This window comes from Gambusia affinis, linkage group LG15 (assembly GCF_019740435.1).
Source record: "Gambusia affinis linkage group LG15, SWU_Gaff_1.0, whole genome shotgun sequence".
Lineage (NCBI taxonomy): Eukaryota > Metazoa > Chordata > Actinopteri > Cyprinodontiformes > Poeciliidae > Gambusia > Gambusia affinis.
Genome location: NC_057882.1, coordinates 7,234,421 through 7,261,880, shown reverse-complemented (window position 1 = coordinate 7,261,880; position 27,460 = coordinate 7,234,421). Strand labels below are relative to the sequence as shown.

The window sequence follows — 27,460 nt, the reverse complement described above, 5'->3', positions numbered from 1 at the left end:
GAAGGAAACTGTCTGAGCATAAGTTGGAAAAGAAAAAAAAACAAATCAACACATACATTAGTGAAGGTTTTGTCATGTTCTGGCCTAAGACATAAAAACATGCAAAAAAATATATATATATATTAATTTTATCTGATAAATAGATAAAGGTTCCAAAAACAAAAAAAGAAAGTCATTTAAGAGGTCCAGTAAATAGATAAAAGTTTTCACAAACCTCTTGAAACGGTCTCAGAGTTCCGGCTTTTTTCACTTTTACCAAATGAGCAAACTCTGAAAAAGCTCAACGATATCTTTAATTGAGGCTTTTCGGAGACACTTCAGTTGGCACCAGTTGACCGAATATATTAAAAAAATATCAAACGTGACATCTTGATTTTGACGTTCAGTGCAAAGCCCCACACCTGCCAGATGACACCTTCGGGTCAGGAAACAAGAGCAACTCTCTAATCCGCGACGTACTCGACGTTACCCCTGATGTGCTGATCTCAACCTGCGCAGTAATCTGTTGGGAGAAATATTTAAACAAAGAACGACACCTGATGTTGATGCTGAGGCTATAAATAGACCTTATATAAACACAAGTCACTGTTCATCCTACACATAACCTAAATTAGATGTAAATATGCCATTTTTGTGTACATAAAGGGGATAAAAGCATGGTCACTAAACCAGGTGAATGTGGTAGTGAAGACATCAAGACTCTTAGTTTAAATCTTTCTAATGAGTCGTATAATTTACGCCACATGACTGTATCTGCCCACTGATCTTCAGGTATTTCCATATGTCGAGTTATCTTTGTGTGATAAGAGTTTATTCTCCAAGTCTCTGTTATGGTCTACCTCTAAGCTGCCATTCTTAGGGAAACCAAACTCTGTGTGCCACTGTGGAACATGTTGACAACAAACTCTGCCATGAATTCTGACCATATGATCTATTTCTGGGCCACATGGAACATATTCTTCAGTATTTTGACCTTTATTAAGAAATCCTCCTCTTTTTTTTTCTTTTTTTTTATTATATATATATATGTGTACTTTTTTATTTATTTTTAATATATATATTTATTATAATTTATTTATTATTCTCTGATTTTTCTAAATCAGCGAAACCTTTGTGATCACTTTCTGATTTTTCTAAACCAGTAAAACCTCAGATTTTTAGATTTCCTACGCCCAGGAAAATCTAATTCTCAGGTGTTTTAAGCCTAAAACCCTGAAACAGATAGTCTGTTTTTACCTCAAGGCCTTTGGCTGGTTTGTTCTCCCCCAGACCAGGTTGTCGGATTCTGTCTCGGTCGATCCACCCGGTGGAGTCCCAGAAAAGAAAAGCCCTCGCTCTCAGACAGGCCTGCACCGGACAGACGGACCAGGAAGAATCCTGCTCGTGACGCCAAATTGTCGAGTGCGAGAAATTAACAAAGTCCAAACCTTGTTAAAAAGAGAGAACAGAATACAGCTTTATTACATCTGGCCAGATGGAGAACCCAGAGAGATCTGAGATCTGACTAGACAAAGGAATCACTTCTCTATATATACTGTTTAATGCCCTTCGTACACAGACAGGGTGTCATCGCTGATATTAATACACATAGTGAGAAAAATGCAACCTTTAGTTAAAAACCAGTTTCAGGCAGAATATTCTGTGCCTAATAATAATCACTCAGCCGTTGGGTCTGGTCTGTCACTCTGGAGGTTTGATAGTTATTTACTTATCACACCGGAGCAAACTTGTGAAGGCTAGAAGAGAAACAATGACTCTGTAAGTCTGAGCAAAATATAATAAACTGATTAAACATGTAACATTAAATAAACTTCTAATAAAAGTAAACATACTGTGAATAATTATTTTATTCCACACATACATATTTCAATTAAGTCATGAGATTGGCCGATCGCAGCCGTTTTACTTTCTTTTTCTGAAACTGGCTAAAGGTTTCCTTGGGGCTTTTTCTTGCAAATTCACCCTAGTTTTATCTGTCGTGATCGTCCTGGTACATTCCTCCATTCTCCTTTCTTTTCATCAGATGCCAGCCCATACCAGGACATTTTAACCAGCAATCGTCACTTTTGGCAAAAGTGTTTCACGAGCTGCTAATTGCTTCTCGCTATCGCCTGTATGTTACACGTTAAATTACACACAATTAAGATGAAGCTTAACCCGAGTCAAGAAATTGTCACACGAATGGAAAACCAGCTCAAATGTTGCCCATCTGTGTGGTCCAGCTGAAGAGAAGCTTCAACATTTCACTTAATGATGAGGAAGGAGGAAGATTTTTTAACTTGTTTTCCATTTATTTATACAGGTTATCTCATCAAGACTCAAGATATCATTTAAAAAGAGTCCAGCTTAAAAAGGAGAAAGAAACTAAACAAAAATTGGTTCCTCTGATGCTTTTCCAAGGCTCAATATTATGACTAATTTAACAGGATTGGGCTAAACGACAACAAATCCGACCAATTCACTCAGAATGGAGATGAATTATTTTCAGCTGCAAAAAGAAATGCAGCAGATGGTCTGGCACCATAGAGTCTTGATCTCAGCATCGTGGAGTCAGTCTGGGATTGCACGAACAGACTGGAGATACTAATGCAGCCTAAATGTATGCAGATCCCCCAAGATGCATGCAACACAAAAGCTGCCAGTTCTGGTAAAGTACTAAAACGGTCCTGTTTCAAATTCCAAGTTTGCTCACATAAAGTTATTTAGCCCTGTTTTTTCTTTTTTTTTGTCTTTTTATCTCAACTGCACTAATAATTAACAGCACAGTCTCAGTTCAAGGGTTTAATTTGTACCTCTATTGCAACCGCATGTGGAAAAAACCCACTCAAAATCAATTTCACATTTATCATTTAAATAAATTACTGTGTCAAGTCAAATTGGTAAAATCCTATATAAAGTACTTAAAACCGCATCAAATAAAGTTGTTGGGATGTTATACCGTCTAAACTCGAGTGATAAAGAAACAGGTTTTTTTTCTTTATCTGCTTTCATCTTTTGCTCGTCTGTGCAAATGCAGTTGAGTAATAAAGGATCTTTAAACAAAAATGTGGCAGCACAAATTCTTCTGAAACTAGTTTAAAAAAAATTCACAAAGTGTATTTTATTCAACAAAGCAAAAACCTTCAAGCATTCTCTTTCTGGGGTTTTTTTTAGAGCAGACACAAATATTTCAAAAAGAGAAATAAAATGAAAAGAACTTTCCACTGTGATTTTGAGAAAATAAAATGAACTTATTTTAGTTTTGGATTTTCAATCAGACCATCATGCAAGGACGCAGCCACCTGGATTTACCAGACTGTATTCAGAACTCCGTTATGAGTGAGTGCTTCTGCTCTTAAATATATTCAAAGTTTTGCCGCTTTTCAGTCAAGTGTTCAGATTTGTTTTCTGATGAGGAAAGCATGAAAATTGTGCACAAGACAGACCGATTTGGGGATTCATCCATTCATCCATCGCTACGACAACGGTGATCATGAAGAGGATGCCGGCAGTTCTCCATAATTTTTTTGATTTATGCAAAATCCTTGTTTGCACATTCACCTTCCTGCTGTCTCTAATCTCGACTTTGAGCTGCGTCTGTAAACTCTGGCAGTTCCCCGTCCTGCTCCCTGAAGGACCTTTTTCCTGTTTAACAGTTCCTTTAGCTCACTGGTGATCCAGGTGCTGTGGACACAGAGGTTCATATCGTCAGTCACACACTCTGTGAAGTCCGCCGATCTAGTTGGAGTCATCATTTCGATGGAAACATTGCCATGTTGTCCGTCCTGCACCAGTTTGGTTTGTCGCAGTGTTTAATCTAACTTTCTGCAAAAAAGTAAAACACCAGGCTTGTCTGGTTTTTGTGCTTCATAATAAGATATTTTATTCCTTTCCTTCCTTCAAGTGCTTCTCAGAGTCCACCTCGCTTTTTCTTGGAAACAGTTTTTGTCGTACCTGGATGAATCATGTCCGGAGTGACTTTTGAAAGAAATGCATTCTTGTCGGTTCCTGATTATAACGGCCGCTCAGGTTGTTTCAGTGCTAGTCAGTAAACCTTCACCAGGCTGCTGCTCTAGCCTTTCAAATTCGTCCCTGAGTTTCTAAGAAATTTAATAAAAGACGTTTAAGGAAGAAAATAGAAAAAAGAAACAGTTCAGTGTAATTTTCCCAGTTCTGGGGACCAAGTTCAGAACAAGAGTGACGCATATCTAATCGCTACCTAGTAACCAAACTACAAAGGTCAAAATAATATTTATTCTATGTTTAAGGTCTATTAGTGAAAGAGTAAAGTAGAAGGGCCTGCATATCAATATCTATCGAAATATATTTATTCGGGCAAAGACATGACATAACACTATAAACCGTTGTGCTGTTTTCTGTGGTTTTCTATTATTCCTTCTCTTAATTATTTAAGGTATATTATTGTGATGATGAATACATTTGTTTCTTTCCTGATTTGTCTTGCAATATAATCATTTAATTTCCAAGTTAGATGTAGAAGTGTGTATTCTTATGTCCGTAATACAGACGTCTCACCCTGATTAGATAAAAATAATCTACTCTTCCAACTGAACTTTGATAGATTTGAAACCAATAGGAAAATAATCCATTTCATTTCATAAGACTGATAAACTATAATGGAGCTACATAAGTACAGGCCATTTACCTGACTGATGGGGAAAAGAATCAACCTCAAAGTAGAGTGAACTCCCACCGCATGAGGTTTACACATTCAACGTGTTCACACATAATCCAGGTTCTGCATAAAAGAGCAGTTCTGACAGTCAGATGTTCATCGACTTCATCTTCAACACTGTGGTCCCATAACCGTGAAGAGCAGGACTGTTTCTCCTCAGAGGAAGAAACAGGAAGTCTAAAATCTGTAAGTGGATTTTAGACTCCATCAGGAGGGACAATAGACGCTCCTTGCTGCCAAAAGGCATCATGATTCAGTTGCTGCGACGTTTCTGAAAAGAGGGCTTAACAACGTGTGGCAACAACAACAGAAGAGTCATCAGTGTCTCGTCCTCTTGTTTAGAGGTTATTTTTAAAAGGACATGGAAGAAAACCGCTCGTAGTCTTTGAGAAAACTCCTTCATCTCTCTCATAAACTGTCTGATCTCCTGCCATCAACGTCACTCTACTGAACCAACTACAACAATGATCTTTACATGCTTTATTCCACATCTAATAAGGCTGTTTAATTCTGATCTGGACCTGAGAAACATGTTTATTTGTTTACTTCTTTAAAAAAAAAAAAAAAAAAAACTTTTTATTGTATTCAATTTAATCTGAATAACATTATTTTTTAAACATTGGGTCAATATTTTGTTTACTTTTTCCTATCTGTTTTTTTTTTTTAGTTCTCTTTGGTTTATTGTTATTCTGAATAGGAGACCAGTACATTTCAGCAACAACTTGCAAAGCAACTTGAACAACTCAAAATCGCATCGACTTTCTTCTGTAACGAACTGAAAACAAACACAGTTTAGACATGAATCTCTACAAGCGTTTCACGTCTCCATGATCAGATCCCGTCTTTGCCGATTCCTGAAGAACTGTTCAATTGATCACTCAAATCATTCTATAGATTTTATCAACCACTGCAATTGGCAAGACAATTTGAATTACTATGGTGGTATGACAAGCTGTTATGAAAATACTGTAATTCTCCATTTCAAAACATAAAAAAAACAAAATAGTACTACATCTCAATTTACCGTTCAATCTTGGGTAAATACAAAAGCTCATCAAGCAAACCAAGACTCTTCTAAAAAATTGCTTTAAAATGACTAAACCACTAAATGCCAGAGTTTAGTGGTGTTCTGGAAGTAATCTGTGCATTTTACAAACCCAGATTAAAATACAGGATGAATGCAATTTTGCAAAAAGAGGAAACTCCAAAGAAAGAATAAATGTGTTGGCCTGCAGCCTGAACTCTGATGTCCTTAAAGTTCCATAATTAATTCCTTTATATGATTACGTTACACTATGACTTGACATTGTTTTGACGATAGACGTGGAGGACTTTCTTAATCGTTTCAATCAAATTTCCTCGTGGCTTCCAGAAAATTTCCACATAAATTCTGAAATTCATAAAACGGTGTTGGACATGTCCGATGAAAACACCAAGAAGCATTTCATTGAAACAGGCCAAGCTGGGCAAACTGCGCACAGGAAAACTGTTCTTTTCAAAACTTTCTGTTCCTTACAAGACTCCCTGAGTACTTTGTACTTTGAAATGCAACCGGAGAATATTAATATTACAAACAGGCGCCATGTCAGGAAAATCGAACATCCAACTCTCCCCTCGACCCGATTTCGCCCGGCTTCTAAAGAAGCCCACACAGCATGCGGTCGACCCTCGGCAAATTTATCTAGAAATACACTTTCCGTCATTTGCATCACGCTGATATTCGATGGCTACATGTGAAAGCCAGCCTGTGCTCAGTGGACCCGTTTAGGAGAAATGACGGGGAGGCCGGAGAACCCGTAAAGAATGGAGCACACAGATTCATTGTTGACCGCTGAAAGCTGTTCATTGTGTTCTCACTGTCGCATGCTGAGCCTTTTAATGCTTTTATTTAACTGGGGAACATTAGCCAACTTGGAGATCAGCTGTTGTCCGGGGGATTTCATTGGGTTTATGAAAATTCTAGTTGAATGAACTCCTTACTGAAGCCTCTTTAGCAGCTCGAATTAAAAAAAATAAATAAATAATTGAATGGCAGGACATTAACAAATCGAGGACTAAACTCCACAACTTTACAAGTTACTGGTTTTGTACCAAAAGTGGAGTTTCATTTCATTGTAATTAAAAGTATTTCTACTATCGCATTTAGGTGCACTGAATTTGATGTAATTTGATATTTCTTAGTTAGGATTATTAGCGAAAAGGAATATGTAAACACATAATACTTTTGGATGTGCAGATGTTCCACCCCTGTAAAGGGGAATAATGAAAACAGACACACACACGACGTTACTCCTTTCGCTTCCGGTGTTTGTAGTGGAGGATCAGAAGCAACGCATCAATTCAGACAAAACCAATCGAGACACGATCAGTAAACAAACCCTCAAAACTTAAATTCTAAGAAGGTTGAAATCTCTAAATGATATACACAAACATAACCAGAAAAGTAACTGAAGAAAATACATTTTAAACTCAACTGAACCTATGCATCCCTTTACTTTTTAACTTGCTAGACCAAAGTAATCTATCGTAGATCACTAGATCCGCAATCACAGACTACTTAGTTTTACTCGGATAGGGAAATGAATTATGGTGGGGGAAGTTTCAGACTACTACAGCAAAACATTATTATTTTTTGCTTATCGCTTTTTTTTTTCTTTTTATTTATCTAAAGTAGTTTTATAACCACTACACACAGAAAGGACAAATCCTAAATACTGGATGTGAACCAGAGCCGTGATGTTTCATCTCCTCTAGTGGATGTTCCTAATGAAAGCAGTTGTTTCTTTGCGGTAAATTCTTGATAAATGCATTTCCCTCTTGCTTTAAGCTTTATTGCACAAATTAAAGACTTACTGTTTGTCTTTATCACCAAAGCTGAAAGCTTGTTCCTCTACACATCCACTCCTGGACCTCAGGTAAGAAGAGTGCCAAAACACATGAAGGTTGTCTTTGCTGTTTTCTACACATTGATAACAAACTGAGAAACTTTGCCCATCAGCAACACTTAGTAGCTAGGCTGGGAAAGTGTTAATGATGTGCAAATATTTTATACACCAGAAACAGGTGATGAAATACACCTTTCTCACAACACCCTCAACCACATCAAGCTTTCTAAACCCAGGTTAGGAATTCAATTACCCATAAATCCTTCAACTTTCTCAAACAATTCAACTGAACAGGCCAAAATTAAAGCACAAATTACAGGCCTTCACCTTTTTCAGCATGTTGCTAAAAAGCACGAGGAGTTTGTGTTAACAGGACACATTTTTATTTAATCAGAGCGCAAACGATATGTGAAGCACAAATGCACAATTTCTCTGACACAATGTATGATTGATAATTTTTTTTTAATAGCACAAGATAGGAGGCTTCTTGACAGAGAAACTAACCATAATATGAATCCCTGTTCAGGGTTTCTCCCAGAAAACTCGCGAAGCCCGTTTGCTCGGGGCGCTATGGTGATCATCCAGCTGGTTGCCATGTTTTTGAGTACAAAAATGTTTGAAGTTGACAGGAAATTTGTAAATATTACTTGATAGTTATGGATTTTTGGAAGACTGGAAGATTAATACTTAAACACCAACTATAAAAAAAGGCAATAATTTAGAAAAACCTAAGATAAATTAGCAATGTTAAGCCTGGTGGCCCGAAGGTCTTATAACATACTGAGGGAAACCCTGTTGGTACGTGCAACAAGAGAAATCTATAAAAATATCATCTTCTCCTCATTGGACCACTGAAGTTGGTGAATTTCTTTTTCTTTTTTTTTTTGAGTGTTGAACTACAGATTCAGAAGATTAACAAGTTCCTGCCAGTCTCTGTATTTCCAGTAGTGGTGTGAACAAACAAAGGCGTAATGACAAAAATGTCTCATCAACACCCCGTAAATCCTACGCTTCCTTCCACCGCACTTTGGCTATGAGCCGTTTTCGTGTTTCAGCCTTTATTTCAGGCCATTGTTTCTTTATTCCAGTGGCTGTGTGCCGCTTCGGCCCCAAAGCGTTGACAGTTTCACACACGCTGCCCCGGTCACTCGTCTTACGTTTCGCCCTAATGCTGGAAGGCAGCTTGCCAGGCCAAATGTTTCTGCATTTCTCAACTTCGTTTAGGATCTCGTCCAACCGACATAATGTGAAGTTGATTTTCCCCTGAGTCTAATATTCCCTCATTTACAATAAATTCCACTCTGATTGGGATGTACAAGGGAAACGTTCTTAGGATAATGGGCACATTTCATAACTTTTGTTTATGCAAATGCAGTTTTCTCACTTTAAGTATTAAAAAATGTAGGGAAATCCTGCCAGGTCCTACTTTGTTTTTTTCCATGATCACCGTACATGGAAGTATAGCTGGAATAATAACACAGATTATTTCTTTCAGCTAGTTGAGTGGACGTTTTGTCACATTGACTAAAACAAAATTTTATTGATGCAGAGCAACAATTGTATACAGCTCAGAGCTCCTGACGACTAAAATCACAGTTCCTAATGGGGGATTTATTTAGACAAAACTTGTTAGCTTCGTGGCAACAGAAACAAACTATTTGAGGATGCCAGCAGACTGCAATGGCAAATTAGTTCCAAAGTTGGTTATCTCTTGCCAGGCATCAGGCAAGAGATAACCAAATAAAAACAACCTGGCAATCATGGGACAGTGTGAAGAAACACTCCATTTACACTTCTGTTTCAACAAAAATGTAGAAATAAATACAAAAAAGTTCTAGCTTAAGCTCTGAATTAAGTCTAGAAATCTTAGATGAAGCATTATGATCATGAGTTCTTCGAACATTGAACTTCTTCTGCTACAGGGGGGCACTTGGCTCACTACATTTTCTACATTGGGGCTAAAATTAGGGGAGGGGTTCCTAAAGGAGGCACCAAGAACAGAGCTCATTGTATTTGCACTAGACCAGTTCTTATTTTTGGGGACAAATTGTCCCCAAAAATAATGACATATTGAAAATGACATATAGTGTTGGTTGGAAGAAAATCAGGATCTTAGTTTGAGACAAAACAGAAAAAACATCCAACATGTTCAAGTCTAGGAGGAAACAACATTAAACATGTACCTAGAACGTTGATAGATATATATATATATATATATATATAGATATATATATATAGATATATATATATATATATAGATATATCTATATATATATAAGACCATTAGGCAAAGATAAGCTGATGCATGAGCAGAGAGGACAGAGTGAGGTGTGAGGATTAAAATGGAGGTGATCCTTTCAGACGGCTGCATTTCTCTCACACATTAAGGCCAGGCAGCTGAAAAACATGGTTAATAAGCTTCAAGCAAGAATATCAGTGTCTATGGGGCGCTGGAAATAAATGTTTCAGAAGCACATCTGTCTCTTAGGTAACAAGGTTCTTCACCGCGTTGAGTGCTGCTCAGGACCTCAAACTATAAACAGGAATACATTTTTGTGTGAATCAAAGGTTTGAAACAAACTAATTGTAAACCAACACCTCTATTGCTTAGTTCAGAAACATTTCTGAATGATTTAGGTTTTATTTGGAACTGTTCCGCGTTGTTGCTTGTTCTCCTAAACAAGAGTATGGCTGAACAGAACAAACCAGAGAGAAAATGTACTGGGACCAGTGATAGCCAGGCCACCTTTATTTAAGAGGCACATTAAAACAGCAATGAAGCAGGATTTAAAAAGGTAAAAGTAAATGGGAGAGATTTAAAGACACACACTGTAGAAAACCATGAATCCCAGATACATTGAGCTGAACTCATTCTCACAAACCCTCATCTCTTATACCATGTATATGAAACCCATAATACTGCATTTGCCAACAATTATTTCCTTTATAGTCAGATACAAATAAGATGGGTTGTTTCTATATTCTTTTTTTACCCAATTTCCAAATTGTTTATACTTCTTTGTACACTGAGGGAAAACTTGCATCACACTGAGAGAATTGCTTAAGAAATAAAACCTAACTGTCCATTCCTTACCGCCTGATCTGGCAACGTGATGGCAAACCTGTTAAATACTGCTTTATATCAGTGAGGACATAATTGAAAGGGCTATTTATTGTTCATGTGTTTTTCTCCATGAGTGTAGGTGTGGTTAGGTACATCAGAGGCACAGCCACAAGTGTTGCAGGGCATCTAATGAGGCTTGGGTTGCTAGGTGATAATAGTCTAAACAGTTCAAAGAACATTTTAATGTTAACTTCAAACATAAATCCTATTAAATTACAACATGACACACTCTGTACACACTAAGTGGATGAAAACCAAAGGGTTAAGCTCATAAACAAAAACAACAAATAGGTCTGAGATGAAAAATGTCAACTAGGGCCGGTTTTTGGTATCAGTGTTTTAAAATGTTAGTGTTTAAAAACTATACAAGTTTGTCATCATACTATTCTACAGTCTAAATAGGTGTAAATGCACAGCAAATGGCAGAACATGCTGCAAACATATGGATAAAGTGCAGGTAGGTGTAGGAGTAGGTGATATTATCTGATGTTTAATAACAATGTAAATGTTTCAAGAAGACATGAAGTAAAACACATCATTTCTTCCATCCAGAATCACAACAAGGAATCGGAATTGGAAATAGAATCGTTCCAATTCAAACTATATCCAACCCTGATTCTGCTCGCCGTGTGCAAGAACAATTTTTTTCATTTACTCATCCAGCGCCTGGCCTGCAGTTGGTCAGGCCCCTCAGGACCAATTTCAGAATCACTGATCGAAATCATCTCGCTTTTCCATTTGTTGTTCTACTCCCCCTAGTGGGGAATGTGCAGCATTTTATGTTCCCAGTCTGAGGGAATTCAGGCCAGACCAGAGTAGTGACCAAGCAGGACCACGGGAGCGCCCAGCCCTCACAAAACCCACAGCTGCTCCACACAGTGGAACAACGTAAATACTGCATCCACCGAACAACCCCTCACCCTGCCAACGCTGTTTCACCTCCACTTCATTCTCCTGGTCTAATAAAACCCAGCCAACATGGCTTCCAGCTCCCTCTAGGCTAGGGACACCCGGGAGGGACCCCCTGCTAGGAGCACAAGCGGCCCCCCCACTGGGATCAAGAGCAGGCCCAAAACTGCCCCAGGCCCAATTCCATATTATGTAGGACTGGTGGTAGATTAATAAGCCTTCTATTATTGCTAATAGCACCAATTTTTATTTAATCCAGACTGGACAGTGTTTGTATTATGCAGATTGATTCTTTCAAGCTTCCTATCTTGCAGATGATTTTTATCAGGTGTTTTAAGAATAGCAGAATGTCATATAATTTAGTCCTTAATTTTTTTATCTTTAGCCGATTGATAGGTATTGATAAGTCATTGTCATAAGTATATGAAACCGCTGACTCTTAATCTTCATCTCGTCTGTTTTTAAAAGCCAAATAACAGGAAAAGTCATCGAGGATATTTTATAGCCATAGCAACAGCAGCATGAATTATTTATCCACACATACTCTCACACAAGTACATGATTAATCACAGCCAAAAATTTTTTTTTAAAAAGCATCATAACTGGCCAATTTAAAGACAGGAGCAAACTTGGTCTTTCGGGTAGGTGTAAGGATTTGGTTTTCTCTGTGTTGATTTGAGTTTTTCTCTGTGTTCATTTTGGGTTTCTGTGTCTTTACTCCGTGTCTTCAAGTCGAGTCCAGTTACTTACCAGTGTGATTCGCTGGCTCTGCTCATCTGTGGTGTCTGGATTATTGAGACTTTCATCATTAAATCATCATTGCCTTCACTTCTTCTTCGCTTTTCTCCTCACCGTCTACACCCCACTTCGTGACAGCAAGACTATCAATTTGTTCCAGGCAAATTGATGTCGGCCCTTGAAAGTGCTGCTCTGTAAAAAGTGAGTACGTTTGCATTGGTGAGCTCGGTGATTCCAGAGACACCGGACACGCCGACTCCATGGTGAGCGTGTATTTTGTGGCTGGAGGCACAAGAAGAGGAAACCTCGGCCAAATGTGACGACAGGAGAGGAGCAGCATTCCCAATCAACACCAAGAGCTTCAGCAGCAGACTGAGACAGAGAGAGTCAAATGTCAATGTTACACATGGAGAAATGTACCGACTGCCCTTTGTTTCTGTTTTGCACGACTCAAACTTTGTAAAGACAAAAGGAAATATTTCAAATACTTATGTGAGAATGTGGGAGCCAAGCCTAAAAGTTATTTTCTACCATATCAAGGTCTGTATGCGACTCCGTCACAAAAACCTACCAGAACATCCGTTTTACGCTCCACAGATCTAAACACCAAAAATAGCAGCAAAACTTCAAGCGCTTTCCCGCTCAGCATAAAATATGTGAGATAATATCTCCATTATGTAAACTCTTCAGTACTCATTAGTTTATGTGAAATATTTAGTTGGTAGTCTGCCTCAATGAAGGTTGGGGGGGAAAAAAACCCATAAATTTCAACCTCAGACTGAGTATTTGAGCTTTTGTGAACACACACCGTTTCAACCTGCAGTTGGAAACTTTTCAACTTTGTGGTTCAGAAATAACCCTGTGGAATTCCTTAATAGGATAGATATGCTTCAGAGGATCCCGAAGAAGCAAAATCCAATATAAGGTTTAACGGCTTTAATTGAGTTAGAGGAAAGCTGACCTGAAAAATGTCAGAGGCAAAGAGTTTGATAAAGATTTCACCCACGGATCATGAAGTCAGTCAGATACATTTTCCTTGCAAAATACATGAGATTTTTAAAATGTCCAAGGGTAGATATAGATCCTGCAATGTGCAGTTAGCAAGACTACAAACTCAGAGGAGGAATGCGATTCAGTGTTGCAAGCTGCAGCCAATCCACTGGTTTCAAAACATTGTCCCTCCCTCTTGCCCAGTACACCCATCACCACCTCTCATAGACCGATGACTTCATTTATATTTGCACACCTTACTAACAACATGTCATATTAAAGGTAAAAAAGTGAAACGTTCCTGATCCTTGAAACAGTGCAGCTAATAGAGCAATGAACAATTTTGAAGCTGTGAGAGAAATGATAAACGACAGTGCCTGAATGAAAATAGTTATGGTTTGTTGAAAGTCAGTGCTTTTCGGTTGCGCTACATATTAAATGAATTGTAAACATGGACGTCCCATCGATGATTGTGAAGAAAAATCAGGAGAAATCAATACTGCAGAACTGCAGGCCAATCTCCAACCTTCTCCTTTCTTCAGCACAATCATTGAAAAACTGTGTTACTACGGTTTCAACAGTTTCTCAGCAGTGAAACGTCGCTTTGATGCCTTTCAGTCCAGTTTCTGTGCTCACCACAGTACAGAGACTGCGCCTGTCAAAGTGCTCAGTGACATCCACATAAATACAGAGAGTGGGACAGCCATAGTGCTGGTTCTGCTGGACATCAGCGGAACCAGCATGTCGACACTGTTGACCATGACGTATTGGAGCTGGAGAGCTGGGTCGGACTCTCTTGACCGGGTCAAGAAGAACAGGGACTTCTTCGCTTCAATAGGTCATTTCTCATCAGAGTGGCATCCTCAGAACCAGAACACGGAGACGCACCGTTCCAGTTTCTAAGAACCGCAGACACCGTGTCTAGTTTTGCAAAAGTAGGTTGAAAACCTAAAAAGGTTCAAGTTTCCAGAGCTATCTCTGTCGTCATGCTGCTGTGGGTCTCGGCTGCTTAAGCGGAGCAGCTAGCCAAGCACAGCCTGTAGTAAAAAGTCGGCTGACAATTTTACAATCTCACTGTGTGAAACAGGAATCAGTCGAGTTAAACTACAGTACATAATCATAGCAAAAAATCATATATCATATGCCTATTTATGAATCTAGTGTTCAAAAGCTTAAAAATGTGTAATATATCTGTATTGAAAGAAAAATAGAAAAGATTATAAATGCCAAAGTCTCTAATTAATAAGATTGTCTGTTATATCCAGCACTTTTTTTCAAGAAACACTTGTCACATATTAAGTTGTTGGTACTTGTGTGCGATCTGAGTACTTTCCATGTGTGATAATGTATCCTGGGCCAGTTCTCCCTTGAAAAGAGATTTCATCTCAGGAGACATCATGGTAAAATAATGATTAAATTAAATATATATATATATATATATATATATATATATATATATATATACTTTAAAAATACTTTCAAATTGAGTGTGGTGCTGCTGGAGGTTTCTTCTCGTCTCTGTCCACTCTCACCACAAAATGACGCTGCAGAGTCAATAACTCAGTGCTATTATCTGCATCTCCTTAGATTGATAACATGTTCCTAATTGGCAATAGATTGCAATTACAATACAACATAATACACCGGAGTTTGGCTGTAAAAGGAAAGAATGCGAGACGCTCAAAAAGTATGCTCGGCATCTGCTCATTTTACAGGGTTGTAGGCAAATACTTTTTATAAACGACTCAGAAAAAGAGAAAAATGTGACTCCGATCGAACCGTCAACATAAGTTTAAATCCACGATATTTTTAAGCATCTAATTTAAGTCAAATTTCCTCCCTTCTGACACAACTCGCAGACAGAGTGCTAGATGGAAGCTGCAAAAGATTTGCTCTACCACATGTGGTAGCTTGAAGCTGTACACAGCCTGCAATGCCTGTCAATCTCACAAGGTACTAAGAATAATAATTAGCCTGCAGGGTTATGATTTCAGGCTCCCAGCAAAGCAAACAAAGAAGAAGGGGGGGGGGAACCAGGAATGTAGGTTTACGAAATTCTGCCAGAACCTAATATTCAGCTTGAAAGCAGAGGCATGCAGGGATGTGAACTCGCTGCGATTCAGATGAGCAAATTTGTCACCGGTAGGAGATTTGACATCTGTGTGGAAGCATGTTCCCTCTGAAATTCTCAGATTAGAAATACATATAAACCCGAGACCTGTGAGACAAAATAGTGGGTTCATTGGAAAGAATGAAAAACAGATTGAGGACAGGTTGGGGGCGGCTCGTAATGAGATACTGCAGCATCTTCTGCAGCATGTGTGATCACCATGGGGGAGAACTCATCTTTTCCAATATTCTCAAACTCTGTTTACTGTCCCCAATTGCACTTGATCATAACGGAGGGACAGTCTGCCTTGTATCTCAGAGGTGCTTACGTTGGCAAGTCGGAAAAACTAATTAGGTTAACTGAACGAATAAACGCTCAAGTCTTCATCGAGAGTAATTCATGTTAAAGAGGGATCTATTTGAAGAGCTTGAAATACATCATAGTTGACTTTTCGTCCCTTATAGCCAAATGAAACCAATGTTTAAAAAACAAAAACATTGAAAACATTCTCTGTATTAAATTGAATTATCCCAAAACTCACCCAAGAAAAAAGACTTGAAGTCAACTAATGGGATTTTTATTTTATTTTATTTTGGAGCCAAATAGCAAAGAACTACAGTCAGAATCGAGCCATGACTCTTGTTACTTTAGTCTCAACTCAAGACAGTCTTGGAGGTTTGGACTCGACTTGGATTTCTACAGGAACGACTTGTGACTTTTCATCAACTTGAAGACTTGCAGCTAACAGAGTAAGTTAGCTGTAAAATAGTCAAGCAGGAGAGCAACCCGCAGAAAACCTTTTCTTTGTCTTTATTATTATTATTTATTATTATTTAGGCTTCATAATTAGTCTCCTTATTCAAATCGAATGACTTCCTCTGTTATGAGAGCAAGTCTCTGTGCCACTAAGTTAGTGCATCAAAACTGACAGAAAGTAAAATCAAAGTGATTTTTCTTTTATACTGTTACTATTTTTAGTGATTTGGAAAATATTGGTGTTTGTTAAGTGTGATTAATCATAATTAAGTCATTACAACCCCTCTAATTAACTAGGTTTTATTTTATATTGATCCTCACAGCAACAATGAAACCACAAAGTGGAAAAACTCAAAAATCCTGAAAACGAAACAGTCTGGTTCCAGTTCCAGCCATTTTCGTGTCAAGTGTGGTGCTGCTAATGCCAAAGACTGGCAAAAGAAATTTGTTAACAGGATCGAATGATAAAAACATGATGTGGCCAGGTAGCAACCTTTCTTTTCTCTACCATGATTCATCCATTCCTGTTTCTGCTGCAGCAATCAGAGCTGTTCTACTTGGGGAATCTTTTGTTTTACAAACTGGAGAGTTTGATGCTTCATAGGAGCCATTTAAATTCCTGGGTTGTTCGACATTGTGTTGTTTTTTTAGCCTTACGGGTGCTTATAATAAAAACAAGATAACATTGCCCTGCTTGCTGCGTGAATTGTGATATTAACTATTGATATAAGAATCTATGGAATATGTAGTTATTTAGACAAAGTGTCTAAGTTTAAGGTCTTAGCCTTTCTAAGACCGTAACGCTATCAGATTTTGATATTAAACTTTTACTGCCTTGGTTTTGAAGGAAAAAATAAAAACATGAAATAAAAACGGTAAAGGCTGAAAACCCTCTAATGGTCGCCACTGGGAGAAGACATGACGAAAGGGAGCTGCACAGGTTTCCTTCACAATATAAAGTAGCAGCTGCAGCTCTGTTTTCCTCTTGCCTGGTGGCAGCTCTAATCTTCCACACATTACAGCCAAGGACTCGGAGAGACAGACTTTCTCAAACAACAAGCTCTGCATGCATATGTGGAATAAGTACAAACTTCTCTCCAAAATACAAGAATGTATTAACAAAAAAAAAGTTTAAAAAAAAGTCAATCTTGTAGTTAAAATACTTAATTTAACAAACTCACAAAGTTCCTGGCACTCAGCTAAAACGAAAAAAATAAAGAACAAAAAACGGTAAGCAGCAAATAAGAAAAAGAAGAAAAGAAAACAACGCATTTCTGTCAGTTTGATTAAATTATTCTACTAATGAGAAATCAATAAATCAACTGATTCTTAATCCACTAATCAGGCACACTGAATTTAGTTTTCATTTGATCAAAATGCATTTTGAAGTAGCTTGGGCCAATTTTGAGAGATCCACGGCAGATTTGATGTGTGTCGACACTTCTGGGAATCCTTTATGTTCTCAAACACATTATTGTTTAAAAGAATCAGCCGTTTGCTACCGCTGACCACAGCGTGACAAAGAAAGCTATTTTGTACCTTAGCTTAGCTTTAGCTGCTATGGTATCAGACGTTTAAGAACGTTTTAAAAACTGTTTTATGTAGCTTAATGAATAGAGGAAAGAAAGTGTGTTTCTCACTGAGGGAATCTTTATCATACTTTCTATGAGTCACAGATGATCCACCCGACCAGCAGCCTCACGCTGACCTTATCAGAACTTGGAAGTGAACAAATTAGTTAATAAAACAATTTGATTCGGCTCGTTCACTCAAATAATTTGTTCATTTGATCAGACTGTGTGCAGCGTTGTCTTCCTCCTCTCAGGACAGAGGGCCTGTCACTTCAGTGACATGTTGGGAATCTCTTATTCTAATTCTTTCTAATCTAAGATTCAAGGATTCTGTTTGCGGATTTTCAAATCAGACAGCATTCCAGGCTTATTTGTGGCTGGCATTCAATCACAGATCATCCAGACAGCAGAGTGAATATTTACTTTGGACGCAGTTTTACTCCGCAGATGCAATAGCTCACGTCTTTGCGAGTGAAGAAGGGGGAGATCAAACTCCGTAATGATTTTACTGCCAAATGTATCAGACTTCTTCTCGTAATTTGTAAAATTTTAATATCTAGAGGAAACTCAATTAAAAACAGGTTGTCCCATCTTTTAAGTGGACTTGATTTTTATGAAAAAAGGGGGAAAAATCTGTCCTACATACAGAAACTGAGAGTCTGGGTCTATTTGCACTTTCCATGACAGCTGTTGTGTGTATTCTGTGTACTGTGTGAGTCTTGGAGGATAAGCATTATCCTTACAGCTAAGAAGGTCAAGCTAATTTTGCAAACCGTCTTCTAATAGATTCTCTTCCGGTCATGCTTGAGCTATTTCAGTTCCTAAGGCAAAATGTGTGAAGATTTGTCTGTCAGGTTGCGCTTAGCTAAACTGAGAATCCGTGCTTCATTTTCAAATTTTATTTTAAGGCAAAATCACACAGAAACATTGTTTAAAGTGATTGCATATTGATTTAGGATAAAGTGGATGGAACCAACCTTTTCCAGTTTGGGAAAAGTAGAAACACGCCGTGAGTTTGATGCATTATGGTACCGTTTGCTATTTCAGAAAAAACAACAACAAAAATAACATTTACCAATTGTGTAGGTTTTCCAGCGTCAAAAATGAAAAGAGACCAAAAGCTTATAATCCGAAAAATACGGCAATTCCTCAGAAAATATTCATTACATATTTGCCAAACAATGACAATCAAAGGAGAATATAGCTTGATCCTCACCAGTGGCGCCTGAAAGAAGAGAGAGAAATGAAGGGAAGGTCATCGCAGCATCAGATGCTTTAACCAATAATTTAAAAAAAAATCCCCTAATAGTTCTATATAGATGAAGAGCTCCTGCGGTGAGTCTGCATTGTTTATTATATCATGGATTATAGAAGCAAGCCCAACACAATGCATATTAACATCACTATCAAAAAGAATAAGAGATGAGAACGCTGTAAGTAGCTCAGCAGTACTGTATGTGTAAAGCTTTGATTCACACTGTGTAAGCCGATCTTCTGTTTCTGAGAGTCACTGAGTTTTCTCCAGGACACAGAAACAATATTTCGCCTCACTGAAAGTGGCACTTCTGCAGGTGAGGGAGGCCATTTTCAACACAAATTCTCCCGAGACAGCAGCTTGTTAACCAGGTTCAGCTACATACTGCTGACAATAACATACAAAAAAACTAATAAATATATATTTTTTTAAATCAGCATTTTGTAAAGCAATTCTTAAGTATTTCGTTTTGTTGCATAATCCAGCAGGCTGTACTCAAAGTTAAAAGTCAAAAACAAATCAGTTTTTTGACCTGAACAAAAAGCAGAGAGTCTTCAAGATTCTTCTTCGTCAGCAAAGTGGACGGGTTTCTCTGACCTTGCGTTGGCTGTGGAGGACTCTGTCAGATCACAGTATCCACTACCTCTTATATCCTCGACCTGCTCATGATGCAACCATCTTCACAAAACTCAACCTCCACAACGCCCCAGTTCCTCCGCTTCCACCAAAGACAACAGATAACCACCGTTCAGATTCTCTTCCAAACCCCCGTGAACAACACACTCCGTTCTCAAAAGCTTCGTCTTCATCTGTTTCCATGATATTCTCTCCATCAAAACATCTGCAACTTAAACAGTCCGGTTCCTGAAGACAGTCTGGACGTTTCACACGCTGCACATTTGCTGTACGGTTACTGAAGACGTCGATTGTTGTGCAGGATGAATCCCGGAGGCCGTGAATATGGTCTCCTCATGCTGTTGCATAAGTTTCACATGCAGATCAGAACGCTTGCCATCAATTATTCAGGTGTAATTCAAACAGTAACGCACCACACCTGCATTGTTTGCCAAGGTCCTCGCTGGCTTCTTAGTTGTTGTTTTTTTTTCTTAGACTTTCTCTTCCAGCTTGATCGACAGTAATAGATTAAATTCTGTAAAGGTTTTCCCAATCTCCTTTTCCTCAAGTAAAATGATTAAAAATCACTCTTTTTCATGGTTTCTGCGCACTTCCTTTTATACCAAGCAGTTGCGGGCAGAAGGTGCACATCTGTTGGCGGTTGAACATCTGGGATTGTTTGCCTATTTAATGAATAATTATGTTAATTTGATTGTCACTGGCTCGTCCCATGCAAAAGATGCAAAATATGCTCATGCTCAGGTTCCCTTATTAAACAATCTCCTCCCACCCCTCATGTTCCTAAAGGTGAGTGAAAAGCAGAGACTTGGTCGGGTTCCCGAGATGTGGAAGGTTTTAGGGAGGGGAGCTATATAAATATATTTAAAACATTGGGGATACAGAGCAAAAGCGCAAACTTCAGTGTTTAAAAATGTAACACAAGGCATAACTTGCACAATGAACTAAACTGGAACAAAAGTGAAGAGAAAAGGAGAAAATGTGTGTATTTTCACTAAGCAAGAAAAAAAAAAAAGAAAAAGAAAAAAAAAGAGAATATAGAAAACCAGAAATTGTTTTCTCAAATAGAATCAGGTTCAGATTCAGAGAGTCCTATTGCAGAAAACATGGAAACATATACTGGAATCCCAAGTCGAGACCTGTAAAATACTTTAAAATTAATTCAGGAGCATACATATATTTCGGTTATATGAATCTAGAATAGCCTGTAGATTTTTTATTTTATTTTTTTTTTTTTCAGGAAAGCAAGGATGAATAATGTAGAAAAGCATCTCATACTAGGGCTGTTGGGAGAAAAGCATAAATGTTTTCCACCCGTCAAGTGGAGGACCCACACGATTCAATTAAGAAATGTCAAAACTTGATTAACTTGCTGTTAATTTATGTCCTAATTTTGAGGATCCCAAGAAAACAGATCTTGGAAGCAGATAAGTGTGGCACCTTGACAAATTACACCAAACACAATAAGGTCACTTTCAACATATCCTGGACTCTCAAGGGAAGATGACAAAAATTATACCATGTGTGAAATTAAAGAAGACACTTTGAAACACCTAACTCAAAGAATGTCAAGCAAGCTTTACAGGTACAGCTAAAGCAATGAGAATCCTGTAAAATGTTTTGTCACTCATTTCAATGCTCTTAATAATAGACTTCAGATCGACTCGTAGCCTCATGAATGGAGATCAAATCCAGTCACAAAGGGCATAAAGACTCCAATCTGTGCTGCTGTGGCCCTTTTCTCTACAACATCCTGGGAGCCTTGACAGAATGCGTCTCATCATAAGATTTAAGACCGGGACTCGCGTGAAGAAAGAATCTAAAAGTGGAACCTATCGACATTTCAGGGGAAAAAATCTTTGAATTTCTGGAATTCTAAGATTGTTCTTAGGATTTTACCTCTGTAAGATAAGTTATCCACAAAGTACCTTAGGCTTTAAGAGCGTTCCTAAAGTGGAAAAATAAAAAATAAAAAATGTTAGCAACAGTGAGTCTCTTAGTGTCTTAACCAGGGAAAATGTTGGAAAACTGCAATGCTACTAATTACCAATTAATAAATAAAATGGATGAGGTGGGGAAACATGACCAGCATGGCAGGAAGCCATGACAGTTACAAAGCTGTAAACAAGGTGGGATCAAACATGTTGAAGCTGTGTGGCAATTCGTTTTGCATAACTTCATCATCATGTACTCAGTTTTCATTGTCACGTCTGGAGGCGTGTTTGTCCTTCAGGGATGCCGGGGGGCTGACCGTCCAATTTTGTCTTGCTTGGCAAACAAAATTTGTCAAATTCTGGTCTTCTCTATTTATTTAAAAAAGACTCGAGAAGTAAGGCTACCATGCCATAATCTATTTAAAACAGTGTAATTTGTATAAGACACGAGTTCTACTGTTTTGTTTTTTTTTTGTTATCTTTTCTTTTCGGGAAAGAAACGATAACAGTCCTTACTCGTAGGTGGCGGCAATGCTCCATCCGCCACTATTATAGCTCCCATATAAAACTGTGTTGTTTTTTTAACATTTGTTTTGGTTGTATTTACCCAGAATGCCCTGCACCATCGTCTGCTTCCTGCTTTCGGAGCAGCCTCGTCATCCATTTATTCATTCAAACTGCACCTTTGGACCAGAGTTTGCCGTTTGCTCTGAATCAGAGTTTGGTTGCACGTTCACACCTCCCCAAATGAACCGGACTTTCTAGGCAGACGAACTTTGGCTTAATTAAAGTGGTCTTAGCAGGGCTGGTGTGAACGCGCCCCACATTTTTCAATAAGAAACCACAGCACTCTGCTGCCATAAAAGACACATTTATTTCTATGCTTTTGGCCCATGTTTACCAGGAGTGCTAACAAATTGAACTATGTCTGAACATCGGGTATACATATCAGGTGGCATCTGGTGCAATTTTTAATGCTTAAATATCAAACTCAACTATGAATTAAAAATGAAAACTGTCTTCTTTAGCATTCTGTGAGTCGACTGACAGAGGAACTGATCATTTGGAGGCTGGCAGAAATGTCACTGGACCTGGCCAAGCACCACAGCTGCATTATTGGCTGCTGTAGTTGTTATGGTTACTGGATCACATACATACTGTATCTCCCATCCCAAATCTTCACTCGGGACGTAATTAGTTACCCCACACACATCAACACAGGCTTCAACAAGCACACCACAGCGTGTCACACCAAACAATTGCAAAATCTCATTAAATCCTCATGACTCAATATTTAAATAAAGAAAAAAAAAATGCAGTATCAAAAGCATTATGGCTCAAAATAATCTATCTGTTGCTGCTTTGTCGGCACATATGAAAACCTAACGTTCTGTTGTTTTGACGTCAGAATCCTCCTGAGCCTCGTCTTCTGTTCTGCCCTCACATGCTTATGTTCAGGACAAAAATTAAGGATAAATTTACATAATTAGTGCTCAGAAAGCTGATTGATAATTTATGAATAGACGATAAACCTAAAATAGCATCAGCAACACTCGTCTCAATGCAGGTTTTGGATCTAATTTGTTCATGATTTTTAATTGATGCACGACTAATTGAAAGAGTTTGGAACCGTACGTAATAGTCACAGTTCCTAGTGCTTCATAATTTGGAGAAACTTTTGCAAGACTTTAACTAGGGAAATCTTCTGAGAAAGATAATTCGGTTTCAGAACCATTTTGCAAGCCACATCTCTCAATTCAGTCCATTAGTAAGGCTAGTCTATTTGTCTTAAAATGTTTTCTTAACATAGGCTACAGAACATGAGAACGCTCACAATCTGTCACAATTCTGCTAGAGGGGGAATAAAAGGGCGAGTGCAGCTGGAACAATATATATGACCGCAACAAAACAATTAAAATTTAACGAGAAGCCGGAGAGAAACGTTGACAGAACCGGGAGTCGGAGAACAAGAGACTGCAGTTACCTCCTGCTCATGATGTGAGGAAGCCGGAGCAGCGACTGAGGTTTTGAGTGTTTGAGTGGGTGAACGAGAGGTTGCCCATCACTCATGACTGAGCGAGAAACCCTGTCGAAAGCAATCTTTTTTTTCCACACCAGCAGCACCAGCCAATTCTTTCCGTCTGTTGCTCTGTGAATGTATTTTAGAGGAAAAAGTTACGCAGCACCAGTGAGCAAAGTCTGCTTCTGCAAACACACATGAGCAAACCGCCTAAATTCTCTCTGCTGGGTTTTCTCTCTGCAGCGAGAGCAAAAGTGGTCCAGAACTCGGCAAAGAGGAGGACAGAAGAGAAAAGGGTCCATGAGGGCCTCAGAGATTTAGCTTGAAAACTTGATGTTCACTGAACACAAAGTCAAAGACAGAATGTTGCTGATGTACATATACGAGAACTTTTGTTGTGATTTCAATAAAACCTGTTTTTGCAGCGTGATGAAACCGAATCGTGCCGTCACGACTCCTAAAACAATTTGCTGCTACATTAATCATGCTACATGTCGTGGAAAGAGGTAACAATAACAATATAACTCACATCTGCTGCTGTACACTGAGATCTGGACAGCTGATCAGACTAACGTCGCATCTTGTTCTTCTCTAAGTTACAGACGGGACGCTGGAGACAGAAGGATATTTAGTCCAGTGTTTCCCAACCCTGGTCCTCCAGGCACACTGCCCTGTATGTTTTAGGTATTTCCTCTCTTCAGTCCAGCTGATTTCAATTGATGACTGATTAACAGCCATTTGTTGAACTGCAATCATTTGAATCAGGCACATTAAAGCAGGGAAACCTCTAGAACATGCAGGTCAGTTTGCCTTGAGGACCAGGGTGGAGAAACACTGATTTAGAGTACACCAAAACTCCCCACACATGCAAGTTTATTCATATGTAACCCCATATAATATTTTATTTATATATATTAGGTCTCCAAAAATCCAGCCATGATTGAGGAGCCGGCGCTGCTTCAGACCGACGGTGCTGAAGTCTGAGGAAGACGGCAAACATGAGCTTCAAACGTTCTCATCTCTCCTCCATCTCTCTGTCTTTTGACTGGTTGAGTTCAAAACTAAAGAAAAAAACAAGAAAAAGTGGAAGCTAGCACATATAGCATTGTAGCATGTGCATCAGATGGCGCCTAATCTCATTTAGCATGATGTGCAGCACCTTAATCTCCTTTTTACACCCTTGCAGCGCGATGGCGACCCCTCCCACCTCTACCGCCGCCGCCACTTTAAACCAAGATAAGTATATCAGAGCTGCCAGGAGGATGAATCCCCAGCCTGCCAAGAACACAAGCTTGCCTTTCTCATCAATCAATTTGACAAGGCCAGGCACAGAGCAGAAGCTCCTGGCAGCCCGCCCCGCCCTTCACCCCCCGCTGCCCCTTCCCCTCTCTTCCGATCTGTTTCGGAACAATCCTGCACGAATGTACCAAAACGGAACAAACACCTTGAAGGAGAACCAAGACGGTCAGGGCAAATGTGGGGCGGAAAAAAGACAGAGAGAAGGTCATAACCACTGCATGTGTAAACAGTATAAATAAGGTGTTGGTGAGCTCAAACTACTGAGGGGAAATGTGAGTTTGAGAAAAAGAATCTAGCTTGTGATGTGTGCTGTTGCAGAATGCTGTTTGCCTTGGGTTTTTTTGCGAGTGGCGGAGGATGCATATACAGAGAAGAAGAGACAGACGAGCCAAACACAAAGTAATAACAAGGCATGCAGACCAGAATGGCGCGCTGGCAAAAGCTGTGTTTGATCTCCTGCTTCCTCCCTCTGCAGAAGAACAAGGATTTGTTCTGGACAGATGCTGCGATTCCACCGCCGATCGTGTGATGCTAGCTCCATTAAGAACATCACAGATGCACGCAGCGCGGACAGATGCGAATCTTGGGGTGAAACCAGAATCAGATTACATTTGATCTGCGATATTTATTCTGACAGCTACACGGATAGGGCGGGTGTCACACAGCGTTAGATGAGAATGCGCCCTGGTCTGCGGCGACGGATTCTGTGAAAAACAAAGGTTGAGGCGCCGCGCGGGGAAAGCTGACCAACAATCAATCACACACATTTTTATTTTTTTGCTCTAGGTAACTTTTGTAACACGGCTGGCTCTTCTTTGGAACTGTAGAGGAATGAAGGGAACCCGGAAAAAACCTTGCTTTGCTGATCCACACAGAAGCCCCTTTATTGCCAACGCTACATTGGTAATGAAAGGGTTAGTGACGGCACTTTTTAATGACAGCATGTCATTTAAAAAAAAAGAGAGGAAAAAAAATCAAATAGCTGCTTTTAGGAATATGTAATTAATTGAAAAACTTGATCAGAAAAACATGTCTTGTTCTGTTTTGGTCCACTCCGTTTCGCCAGGATGCTCTTATTGTGATTTGGGGCAACGCGATCGGGCTACTTGAATAATAGAGCGGCAAGATGTCAGACGACCACCCTGTTGAAGCTTCTGACCTAGAAGACACTTTTACACAAACGCAGACAAACGTAGCTCCAACTCCATTCTGAGGAACGTCAGAGAGCTGCAGGCCGGAGTCACAGAGCAGCCTGCTGCGCGTCGAGAGAGAGCCGCCTGGAGCAAATATGATGGTGCTGAATTTAATTGTACCCCGAAGTAAAGGTGATTGGTTTATAATAAGTTTAGTTTGTAATGTTCCAACATGCACAATTGCGGTCAAAGTATTAATTTGATTCCTAGATGAGGCTGTCCCAGGTGAGCAAATGACTTGATCATCAGTATCAACTGGTATTTAGAGAAAAACTAAAAAATGTCAGATTCAAATTAGTGCAACTTTTTTGGAGCACAGTGACAGAAAACGACTCTGCTCCGCTGCTGCCGAAGACGTCCAGGATAATGTTCTGTTTTCGTTTTGGTTTTTATTCTGCATAATAGACTTCGGTCTAAGCTGTCCTCCGTCAGTGTCTGTTGGAAATGATTTTTTCTCCGACGCCACAGCAGCAAGTCGAAGTCGACTCGACTTTAAGCGACGCAAAGCCATGCAACCCCCACTGCACATGACCTTCACATAGCACTGGATTCCATGGAAACCCATCCCATAATGCTCTCTACAAGCTGATCTGCAGGCTCATTGTAGCACATCTTCTACCTGGGTGCTGAATTTAACACACCCTTCACCATGGAAGTGATTGGAACGTCTGAATTTAACGACTGGATGGGTGAGAGAATACTTTACATGTGCAGCATTTTTACATCCATTCATGTCCTTCAAGTGCAATAGTTGGACAGTTTCTGTCAGGAAGTTTTTCTAAATATATTTTTGATTTTAATATTGACACAAAAAAATAACTGGTTATAATTTAAATCAGGATCAAGCAGCGTCAGGCGATGTCCAAGTCGAATATCTCAGACAGAGACTGAAAATCTCCCTCGACAACACGGCCAAAATGTTGAACATGATAACTGAGAGCAAATACTTCCAGCACAATGAGCAAAGACTATTTACACAAACTAAAGCCATAAACCACACAGTCGAGCACCAAAAGCCCAACATAAACATATCTTTCCATATCTGCATGCCTGCAAGTTTCACTTTTCACCCCCAAGCAGGCCAGCTAATACAATAATCCTAACACAGTCAAATGAGCATTAATCTGCTCATCACACATTCAGGCGGTTGACAACACAATGTGAAACTAATAACCCTCTGCTAATGTGCTTGTGTTTTAATAATTGGCATTCATCCTAGGAAACTGCAAAGCAAAGTAATTTGTGTTGGAGCTTCTGTCTCAGCCTGAGCTGTCACAGATATGCAAACGCGCAGCAGGAGAGAAGCTCAGCCGGGGCGGAACGGACGGCGCCTCAAATATAAATGTTGGTTTGGTATAAATGTACTTC

At 39.1% G+C, this 27,460-nt stretch overlaps 1 protein-coding gene across 2 annotated transcripts in view; it reads right to left on the bottom strand.

The window, feature by feature from the left end:
* ntm (neurotrimin) overlaps positions 1 to 27,460 on the bottom strand; it is a 253,225-nt gene that overhangs the window by 164,428 nt on the left and 61,337 nt on the right. The window lies entirely within an intron of this gene.